At 48.5% G+C, this 11,064-nt stretch overlaps 1 protein-coding gene across 9 annotated transcripts in view; it reads right to left on the reverse strand.

Annotated features, from left to right (window-relative positions):
* The window catches only part of SMARCA2 (SWI/SNF related, matrix associated, actin dependent regulator of chromatin, subfamily a, member 2), a 185,945-nt gene extending 175,515 nt beyond the window's left edge, over positions 1–10,430 (reverse strand). For 3 of the 9 annotated variants that reach the window (XM_060102248.1, XM_060102240.1, XM_060102249.1), the window contains exon 1: positions 10,310–10,430. The gene's annotated coding sequence lies outside the window, so the exon portion shown is untranslated. Of the gene's footprint in view, positions 1–2,923; positions 3,080–7,963; positions 8,225–8,562; positions 8,651–9,517; positions 9,563–9,587; positions 9,649–9,888; positions 10,015–10,309 lie in introns of those variants that run through there. The other 6 variants (XM_060102244.1, XM_060102246.1, XM_060102247.1 and 3 more) reach the window with 6 other exon arrangements.
* Between the last annotated feature and the right edge of the window lie 634 nt (positions 10,431–11,064).

An 11,064-nucleotide genomic window follows, 5' to 3' on the forward strand; every position in this document is an offset into this window, starting at 1 on the left:
GGGAGAGGCGATGGCTCCAGTAACCTTGAGAGGGCAGGAGTGCCAGGTCTCTCCGCAAGATAACACTCAAAATCTATTTTTATTTTGTGTTGGGGGGCGGGGCGGGGTGGGGAAGTTTTACATTGTCACCAAAAAGAACGGCCCGTTCCATAATTACATGGCCAATATAAGGAAGAAAACGTGTCTGTGTGTAAGGAGGTTAAGCACACAGACCTCCCCGTACCCCGGCACTGCCAGGCCCCTCTCCTCCCCTCAACGCTTCCCTCCACCTCACACCAGCACTCCCTGAGGGCCAGGCCGCTGTGTTCTTAGCCAAGAATTTTTCAGCAGTACACCCTGTCTTTTTTTGTCCTGACCCTGCCTTTACAACCGGGGAGTGTGCGCTTTTTAAAAATAAAAGTCGTTGGAGCTTCCCACAACTCCAACCACTGTAGACATCCTCCCTCAGCCCGAATTCCCTTCCTCTCCCCTTTGCAGAAAGCCCCAGCACACCCATCTGCATATTAAAAGGAGTTCAACTTCATGGAATTTTAAGGGTCACCAGTCCCACCATGACAACCAGGACAGAACGTCTACCGTCCTGTCTCGCTCCAATCAGCTGAAAGATCCCCACACTTGCGGTAATACTTCAACACAACCCCATGTGCTTCAGAATCATTTCAGGGGCTTGACTTGAGGACACATTTGGTCACGTCCCCATTTAAAAGAGGAGGGCAGGAAGGGACCACAGAGCTCGCCCAAAGTCACATCTGTGAGTAGAGCTTTTTATCTCTTGACTCCCGGCCCAATACCGAGTCACGGCACCATCAGGCAAGCCAGGCCGTCCACCAGTGTGGAGAGCTGTCACTCCGGCTGAGCAATGATGCACAGGAGTGCGAAGCGGAGGATGCAGAAGCAAAGACGGAAACAATGGGAGATGTCGCGAGGATTGGGATTTGGCTGTGATCCTGTGTGAATGTACGAAGGGACAGAGAAGTGAAGAAAAGCCCTCAAGAGAATATGAGGCAGAGACAATGTTATGAGCTTAAGAGGTCGGCGATGTTTAATCAAAGATCCAGAGGACCTGCTTTACGCATCTGTTCCCAACTGTCCTGGCTCTCCCCTGGGCATAAGGCATGGAGGATGTACAAAAATGACCAGAGGGCTTACCCAGGGCTCTGCAAGTCTGACAGGGAAACAGGACTTATCCATAAATAGCAGTGAGAAAAAAAAAAAAGAACATGCAAGTTCCTGCAAGACCAGAAGGCGTATAGCTAGAGTGTCCACTGTAGACACGGGCAGGAGAGAGGACTTAGAGCTTGGAGGGCGGAGGCAAGAAAAGGGAATTAAGGGAGGCTTCCTGGAGAAAGGGGCATTTCTGCTAGGCCTTGCAGGAAAAATAGATAATAAATAAATGTTTCCTAGCAACTTTGGTTTTCCAGTCACAGAAAGAGTTTGGGGGGAAGCACAACCACCTGCACTAGACAACACCTCTTAAATAAATCTGCACGAAACGTAATAAGGAAGCGTGGGGGTGATCTCGGCTCTCCAGCAGACCTTTATCTCTTCTGCATTTACAGAAAGACTTTGGGGTACAGGTCGAAGGTGGAATATGAGAAATAAAAGTTAGGCCCAGTTCACATCCCTAAGAATAACTGTTGTTTTAAAGTTTTCTGGCTGTTATGGAGAACGATTAAGGCTCAGGAGATAGTTAAGATAAGAGTTCTTTTTATGTCTGTTTGCTGATTCAGACTGTCTGCCGTGACCCTGAAGGTTTTCTCTGTAGCTTTCTCTATAAATGAGTTGGGAATTCCCCCCACAAGAAGTGGCAACATCTCTAGAACTGGAACACAAGGGCTGCTGTTCTTGATGGGGGAGTAGAGAGTAGGTAAGAACAGCAAGGAAGATAAAAGAAATAAATCTACCAGAAGTTTCTTTCTCAGAGGCCAAGGTTGTCTGGATAGGTGGTGAAATATACCCAAAGCCCTCATGCTTCTTGGTCTGAGACGTGCAACTTTAAACAGTGCGCGAAATGATTTGTGCCACAGATAAAAACCACACTGTACTTAGAGTGAACATTCTACGTGGCTGGCCTGAAACTCGAGAAAAGCATGGAAAACATCTTTCTCGTTGTCATTCCTGGCAGTTTACCATTCAAAGTCGAGGTTGTTTTAAAAAGTGGTTGGATGAAAAGTGTGCTGTGTTTGCTGGGCTTCTGAGAACTCCGCATCACTGAGTCAAGGAAAGGCATTAGGATGCAAGCTGCTGCCCTCACTTGGAATAAAAAGCCTTGGGACCGTCCCTGCCCAGAGTCAGACCTGGCAGGGGCTCCAAGGCAGATCAGTGCAGGACAATAGAGAAAACAAACTTCAGGGGCCAATTACAGCCCCGTGAGCCCCAGGCACTGCCTTAACAGGAACCTGGCTCTTGACATTATCACCCTAGACATACCATGAGCTGCCTTCCCAGAAGAGTCTACCTGTGATGCAATTCCATGACCTCTTTGGTAAGGACAGTCAATGTTTCCACAAAGGAAAAATTCTTTTAAGCAGGGTGTTTACGAGAAAACCCAAAGTACTAGAAGCTCTTCAACAAAAAAGCACTCCGGCAGAGCATCCCTCTAACCCAAAATCCATGTCCACTGGTAGTTACAAAGGTAATCACGGACAACTATCACTTCTTAAATTCAGTTGAACCCAAACTGCTAGGTGATTGGTCAAAACCAAAACAGACAAACCAACAAAAACTAATAGCAAAGCGTGACACCCTGAAATTAATTCCTGTGTATTTACACATACACCCATCCTTCCTAGGTTCTGTTAGGCCCCTTTGCAAGGCAACCTCATTTGGAATGCTGATAAGAATCAATGATGGCCACTTTCGTCTCTGTCTGCTAAGATAATTTTATTTATACACTAAACATGTAAGAGTCTGAAATACATACTGTAAGAACTTTTTCTGGCTGAGATGGCACACGTTGACTTAGCAGTAAAACTTGACCATTATATGCTGAATGAACCCCAGCAGACCAGTGAGATGCCCCACTTTCTCCGACTTTCACAGCAGCAACAAAAATTCAAGCACGAACCCTTCAAGTTCACTGCAATTAAAATGAATAATGGCCATTTACAGTGTTAATCTGCCATTAAAAAATAAATCACCACGTAGTTTATTTGACCTCTGAATTTCAAGTTCTCTTTTACAAAACAGGCATAATAGTAGTCAGCTACCTCAATTTTGATATGAAGCAAATAAAGTATTACATATGAAAACACCTTGTGAGCTATCGTATAAAAATGTATGTTATCACGAGGATCCTTCTAAAGGCTTCAATTCCCACCCTGGACTTGAATTCACAATCTGCTAGACTAATCTAACATACTTTTTGTTCATGAATTCCCTTGCTCCAAACTTCTGAGAGAAACCTCCAACACACGTTGGATAAAACATTCATGCTTTAGCCTGGAAATCAAGTCTTTCTACCTTCTCCAACTTTTATCTTTTGAAAATTCTTCCCAACTGGAACCTCTTGCCCTGGGCAACCAGGTCAAAATTGGTCCATTGGTCTTCTCACAGTTTCTTTAGGCTCGGGCCCTGTGATCTCAGGACTTTCTCCTGATCTCATACGATCAGCACCCACCACCCCACCCCTGCCCTCCTCTGGCCACAATCGTCCTCCATCTTGAAGACTTTATCTACCCCATGCACTCAAGAGAGCCCATCCTGATCTCTCCCTGTATCAAGTGGTCTGTGAGGTGTACAATTTGCTATTCATACGTGTTCAGGCATGTTCTTTATAAGACATAAATTCTCGACTGCAGATCATTCATTTTTTTACGGATTTATAGACTTTGCTTAATAGCATTTTAGTGCATGTTAAGAATCCAGCACAACAGCAAACGGCAAAAGAGTTGCAAATATTTGCAAAGCTATTACATGCCCAGCTTTCCTCACCAACATTCAATTTCCAAGTTCAATGACTTAACTCCCAGTAGGATGGTAAAAACTGGACAATACAACCTCAAGCAGGTAAAGAAATACAGTCATTCTAAACAAGAAAACACAATCCTAACACAAACTGATAGAGAACTTCCCTTGGACTTCTGTTAACCTGTAAGATAACATATCCCAATGCTTTTTGGTCAAAGATTTTTCTGCTGTTTTTAAGTAACTTTAATTCCACAATTTTGAATTCAGTTTAAACAAACAAACAAACAAAAAGAGAGGGGGGGAGTTATATTTAATGGGTTTTAAACTTGAAATTTATTTCAATTTCTATGAATTCCATTCATCAATTTACAAAAGGGTCAGCCCATATTTCAATTAGGTCAGTTTCTAAAAAGTTTCTAAAATATTAGTGCTTGCAGAGAGGTAGATGATATATTGGCAGAAGACTGATGCTTAATATATGTGGAACCTAGAAAAATGGTACAGATGAACCGGTTTGCAGGGCAGAAATTGAGACATAGGTGTAGAGAACAAACGTATGGACACCAAGGGGGGAAAGCGGCGGGGGGTAGTGGTGGTGTGATGAATTGGGAGATTGGGATTGACATGTATACACTGATGTGTATAAAATGGATGACTAATAAGAACCTGCTGTATAAAAATATAAATAAAATTCAAAAAAAAAAACGAAGACTGATGCTTATACACCACCTAAAATTACACAGAATTCTGTCATCTTTTCAAAAGTATAAAATTATACAGGCATATTCCCTGATGGTAACTGAATGTTCTGAAAGCCTTATATCTAATAAAACATTACAATTCATAGTCGGCTTCAGTTACATAATAATGTATCATGAAGTCCAGAAAGGCACCACTTATGTAAATATTTCAGTCAAAAATCCTGTATTTCATATCTAAAGCAGCATTCTAAATGAGTGAATTACTTACTTATTCTCTCATAATTAAAATTAAATAATGTTTATATCCAACATTCAAAAGAGTCAACTATTTAGCTCCTGAATTTCATCAGCTGTGTTATATGTTTTGCTAAAGTATAATTATTCAAGTATCTTTGACTGTATCTTTAAAATCTCTAATATATCTAAAACACTTTCCAAAAAAGTGCTATATTAATATGAGGGGGAAAAGTAATAATAAACAGTAATAAAGTTGTGAAGTTTTCCAAACCCAGGTTGCAGGATCCCATTTAACTTGGTGATAAATATCTTAGGCAAATAAATATGCTATGTTTCATAATGACTCTGGCAGAACTAAGTTTTAGAGTTCTATATTCCCTGGAAAATATAGTCATGACTTTCTATGTAGAAAAAATAAACACCCCAGGGTTTCCTAAATACTCTACCAAATAACCTACCACCACCTGTATTTTCTATTCCCAACTACTTATAGAATGATCCATGACTTTATTAACTGGCTAGAGATTAAAGTTCCATAAACAAATGCTTCCAAAGATGACAGAAAATTCAGCATCCTCTATTGTTCAAAAAACAAACTACAGGACACATGTAAGAAAAAGGAGCAATTGAGATGATCATTCTTTTATAGAAAAAAGTGACCCCCCAAAAAAAAAAAATCAGAAGCAGCTCCCCAAAACGGCTTTTCACATCAGGGAAATTTTCTCATCCATTCACCAGAAATACTGCAGAAGAAAAATGTGGCTCATTCACGTAGAGTTTTCTAAGGCCACTCATGGTCAGCAACAAATTGTCCATGACTTCCCTTAAAATCATCTTGACCAGAAACAGTGTGAATCAAAACTTCTGGTGGCTAAATCAGGTCTGATCAACCCAGCCTCAATATGCTAGTGCTGGGAAACACTCCTTAGCATTATATTTGTGACAGTTCAGTTGTTCTCATGGCACCATGTCAATATGTCATAAATAGTGACTTAGTATTTCTCTGGAGTATCGAAAAGCTGCTGACCTAGGAGAGTTTGACAAAGGCCTTGTTTACAAAGGAAGACTGCTAAAGGGGAAAAAAAGCCAACATGAAAACCCTAGAGGATGGTACCACTTTTATAATATATGAAAGTCTTCTCTTCTATGGTCTTGTTCCAATACATAATAAGCCCTCAAACTGAAATGTCAAAATATTACCGGAATATAAGGGGTATCACGATGATCTCCTAGAAGTGTATGGTATGTGCTTTCATGCTCGCCTGTAAAATAACTTATCTTAAACTTAATCAAAGAAAAAAGGTTTCAATAATTATTTCTTCACCAAAGTGGTACTTTCTGGTTATAGTGTCAGAAATATTTTAAACAGAACCCAAACATTAACAATATGACAAGTGCAGAGGCACTTTTTTTTTTTTTTTTTTTGGTCAATTCCAAGCCTCAGGTGTTGGTCAAAGCACTTTTTAAGAAACTTGACGAGAAATGCTCAAAAACCACTTTAAAAAAACGAACAAAAGAAAAGATCTAAGGCTGCTTTGAACACACTCTGGTGGTGAATATTTTCTGTGAAACCCCACAGTGCAGCCAGTCCCCGAGCTGGGATGTAACTGATGTCACTCAGGAGAGAAAAGCTGCATGTAAGGAAGCACCCCCTCACCTCTGACAATTCTTCAAGGGTTCTGATACCCCAAACTCCTGATTTATTTTACAGTGTTCTTCAACAATATGGCTTCTCTCTTGAATGCCCCCAACAAGGTAGAGGGGCGGCTGTCTAGAGGTTTGGTTTTTTATTTCAGGTCACATCCATAAATATCTTTTGTACCTAATAGGCATCTCCAAATCCCCTCTTTCCAGCAGCAAACATTCCAGTTGTCAGGGAGCTTAAAAAAAAAAAGTCCAGGAGAATAAAAGGGCAATTAGATTCCTAAAAGAGAAAGTGTGTTCTATTTGCATAACAATTCACCAATTTGGATTCAAACCTGCCACACCTCTTAACACTTCACCAGTGAGCTAGAAGTAGGCTAGAAGCCTAGCAAGTCTAGTGTAGGCAAACAAGACTGGGGTAGTGGTCCCCCAAAAAACTGGTGGAAGATATCACGGAAGCATTTGAATGTGCATATAAGTCTACACGCACATATAACACAGGACATGGCTTTTATTTCAGTACAGCTCTCAGAGGTTTCTGAGTCTTACTTACATGGTTAGACAGGAATTTTCTTCCACTCAGTACTCAAGCAACAATCTTTCTGTTCCTACAAGCATTCTCTTCCAACAGCCAGGTGTAAATTAAAAAGTCTTTTGAAATGGAAGTTTAAATTTGAACTCTGCTATTGGTAATGCATAGACGTTAAAAATAACCATTCAGTGCGGTAGACAAACGTGTATCCTTAATGTCTTCCTTATGCTCTAACATCACACATAGTTAGGAACACAGCCTACCTAATAACCAGGAGATAAGGATGACACCTCTCCATAAAAATACCGACCCGGGTCGCTTTGCTTTTTCAAAAGCACCAACTTCTGTCAGGTTAAGGAGGAGAAAAGAAAGAAAGAAAGAAAAGGGACAACCTTGCAAAACTCTCCAAAAAGTTATATAAACAAAGGAGGGGGGAAGCCCAGTATGGGCTTTGCACCCATGTGCTACTAAAGTTACATAACACCCGCTGCAGACATTAAAGAAGGAATGGATTCGGCACAACAGCCCCACTTCCCTCGACTCCCCAGCCTGTCTCCTGCTCTTAAAAAATCCAAACGCCTGGCAGGACCAAGTGGACGACTCTGAATATTTATTTTATTGTTGGAGTAAATACTGCGAGAGTTGGAGGCACGTTTAGGCCCTAAGTTTGCATGTGCAATGGCCCCACGGCGCAGCGACTCCACTCCCCAGACCCTGAGAAGAATTGACAAGGGACAGCAGCCAGCAAGGCCTTCTTCTTCCCCTCGCGGTGCCTCCCGCTGGAAAGTTTTCCACGCGATCGATCGGAGGGTCGGGAGCCGGCTTCCCCGCCTGCCTGACTTTGCAGGCGCGGCGAGCCGGGAGACCGGAGGGGGCCGGCAGGGAAAGAGCTGGAAAGCTCTGCACAGGGCGGGCGGCGGCGGCGGCGCAGAATCCTTACCTGGGGGACACGGAACAAAAACAGGCGCGGGGCTCGCCGAGCCTGCAGTGGCAGCGCGGCCGGCGGCCCGGAGCGAGTCTTCCCCGCCCGAGCCCTAGGCCGGCGCCAGAGTCCGCAGCCCGGCCCCGGCCGCCGCTGCCGCTTCCTCCCTCGCGCGCGTCATGTCACGGCGATCAAACATGTCTGTGTGCGCTTCGCTGCTGTGACTTCCTGATTCTCTGCCGCTCGCGCGCGCACACTCACACTCACAGCCAGCCACACGCACACGCCACCCCGCCCCAGCCCCCGCCACCAAATCTCGCCTTGTCCTCCCCCGGCTCCCGGGCAGGGCGCGGGCAGGACCGGCTGCCCGCGCCGCTGCTCGCGACGCACCGGCCCCGGCGCGCACTCACGCACTCACACTCCCGCGCAGCCACACTAGCGCCGGCCCCGAGGGCGCCGAGACGCGAGCTGCGGGAGCTCGCCGCCCCCTCCCACCCTCCCTCCCTACTTAGCCTCCCAGCCAAACTTTTTTTTTTTCTGCCTGATCCACGTCCAACTTCCCTCCGCCCCCCCCCCCCACCTCCACCCCCCAGCAGTCCGGCCAGCCCCTTGCTCACCAGGATCCGCTGCAAACTGCAACCCGGATAAAAATAATAATGCAATCCAGGCGGCGGAGGCGGGGGCGAGCGCGCAGACACTGGCGGGAGGCGATTTCCCCGCGTGTACCGGAAACCGGCCGAGCGCCGGGACGCGGGAGCGGGTGTCCCCCCGGAGCCGCACCGCTGCGCCCCGCCCCGCGCGGTGCAACTGCGCCCAGGCTGCGAGGCCTCGGTGTGCGCCCGCAAACGGAGGGCGACTAGGGGCTGGCGCGCCGGACTGGTTATTTGGGGAAGTGCATCGCGACACCTTTGCAGATGGCATGGCCGTGTTTTGCAAAACAAACGGGGGAAGGGAAGACGGCTAGATGGAGGGGGGAAGCAGAGGAAGGAGTAAACCAGGTTGGGATGGGAATAAAGCAAACTCGAAAGCAAGGAGTGAGAAGGAAGAGGTGCGTGTCATCGTTGGGGGGAAGTCTCCCTCCCGGTCACCCCGCCTCCCGCCCTCGCCAGCCTCCCCATTCCCCCCCCTCCCCCCGCAGCCCTTCCCCTTCTCCGGCGAACGCCACGGCCGCTGCCCGGGTGCGCGCGGGTCCTGTTTGTGACAGTCAGGCAGAGAGGATTATCCGGATCATGGCCTCCCCGGCCCGCAGCCACGGTGGCTCCCCTAGCACCCGGATGATCGCGGGCGACCCACGCCCGCGGTTTCCGCAGCTCGAGCTAGGGGAAGACGCAAAGCAAAAGAAAACAAACCCGGGAAGGGGGAGGGCAGGGTAACTGAGCCCGGCAGGCACCTCCGACCTCCTTCTTCGGGACCTCCTCCCTCCCTCCCAGCAGTGCGGCCCGGGCCGGACACCCCGAACTTCAACACCCGAGCCCGCGCGGCCGTCAGGTACCATGGGCAGGGACGTCCGCAGTGCCCCGGGCGCAGCAGCAACCCCCCCCCCGGAGCCCCTTTGCCTAAAGGCCTGCCTACCGGTCAGCGCCCCCATCCCGGCCCGAGGGAACGCGCGAAGTGGAGGTGACACCTCCGACGCCGCACGCACCGGCCCCGCGGCGTCGGCTGCCGCCGCTTCGGCGCGCCAGCTTAGGCTTCTCCCGCCGCGATCGGCTTGCGTCTCCGCAGCCGGAGCCCTTTAAACAAGTCCCAGGGAAGCGGGTGGCAGCCGCGTTCGTTGGCGCCCCGCAGCCAGCCCGGGCTCCTCGCCCTCCTCTCCCGCTCGCCTTCCAACTCTTCCGGGGAAGACTGCTCTGGAAGAACTGTCGCGTTTCCATCCTCCTTCCCGGTCCTCCTGCCAACCCCCCACCACCCTAGCTTTTATGGGAATGGGGGGATTGCAACCTTACCGAGTGTGTGTGTGTTGAAACCTGGAGTTGGCAGAGCATCGCTGAGTGCCTACCTAGGGTCAAGGCTGTGGTTTGTTGGGATGTTCCTCCCCTTGCCTCCTTGAAGTAGTCTTTATTACTGTTATTATTAGAACAGCAAGGTTCGGCTGAAACTTTCCGGTTTCTCCCACCGCCTCGCGGGAGCTGCTGTTAGAGCATTCCACCTGAGGCCCGCAGGGAGGAGGCGGGCTTTTTTTGTTGTTGTAGCGATTGGCCCGCCTGTTTGTTTTGGTCTCCGTGCATGCACAATAAATAATAATTAGGATAATAATGAATAATCCCCGGCGAAAGCGGCGCGGTGCCGGAGGGGTTTGTGCCGCGGCTGCAGCCCGGAGGCCGGAGGGAGGGGAAAGAGGAGAAAGGAGTTGTAAGTTATATTTACCTTGTTCGCGAGGAGTGTGCTGGCTGAATCTCTTCCCTCTGTGAGTCACCCAGAGTACAGAAACAGAGGGAGAGAGGACTAGATTATGAATATGACTTCATTGATGACAGCCATCCCCTCCTCTTCCTAAACTCCGGCTCCGCCCCGCGTCCCACCCTAACCGCCTCCACCGGCGCCGGAAGGCGCGCCGCAGTTGGCCCCGTGCGCCGCTCTTCCCTGCCCGCCTGGGCGCGGGTTGGCGGGACGTGCCTGTCACTCGCCCCGCTCAGCGACTCCCGAAGCTCGGAGGGGAGGAGGGGGCGGTGTGCAAGAATGTGGATCGAGACAGCTCTACTGTATGCGTGGATCCGTGTGTGTCTGCAAGGCGCCGGCTCTCTGGCCGTGTTTGTTCGTGGAACAGAGAAACTGCGCAGGACGCAGAAAGCCCGGAGACCTGATGGAGTTGGGCGCCCGTTATCCCTTCCCGGCGGTCTTCCAGGGCCGCTGCCGGGCTCCTCTCGGGAGGCTGGGAAGCGGAGGAGGCAAAGCGAAAGGGAGGGCAGCCGTAGTAATAGCGCGTAGTAGTTTGGGGTTATGTGAAGAAGATGCTGGAATTTAACTGCGCCTCCGCCTGCCAGAGCGAGCCTGCAGAGGGAAAGGGAGGGGACGAGGGGAGGGCTCCGAGTGGCACCAAAGCTGTTTGTGGCACAGCGTTGACCATGAGAAAAAACAGGCATCGACGTGCTGCCCGAAACTTTTTCTCCCCTACCCCGCCC

Source organism: Mesoplodon densirostris, chromosome 6 (genome assembly GCF_025265405.1).
Source record: "Mesoplodon densirostris isolate mMesDen1 chromosome 6, mMesDen1 primary haplotype, whole genome shotgun sequence".
NCBI classification, from domain to species: Eukaryota; Metazoa; Chordata; class Mammalia; order Artiodactyla; family Ziphiidae; genus Mesoplodon; species Mesoplodon densirostris.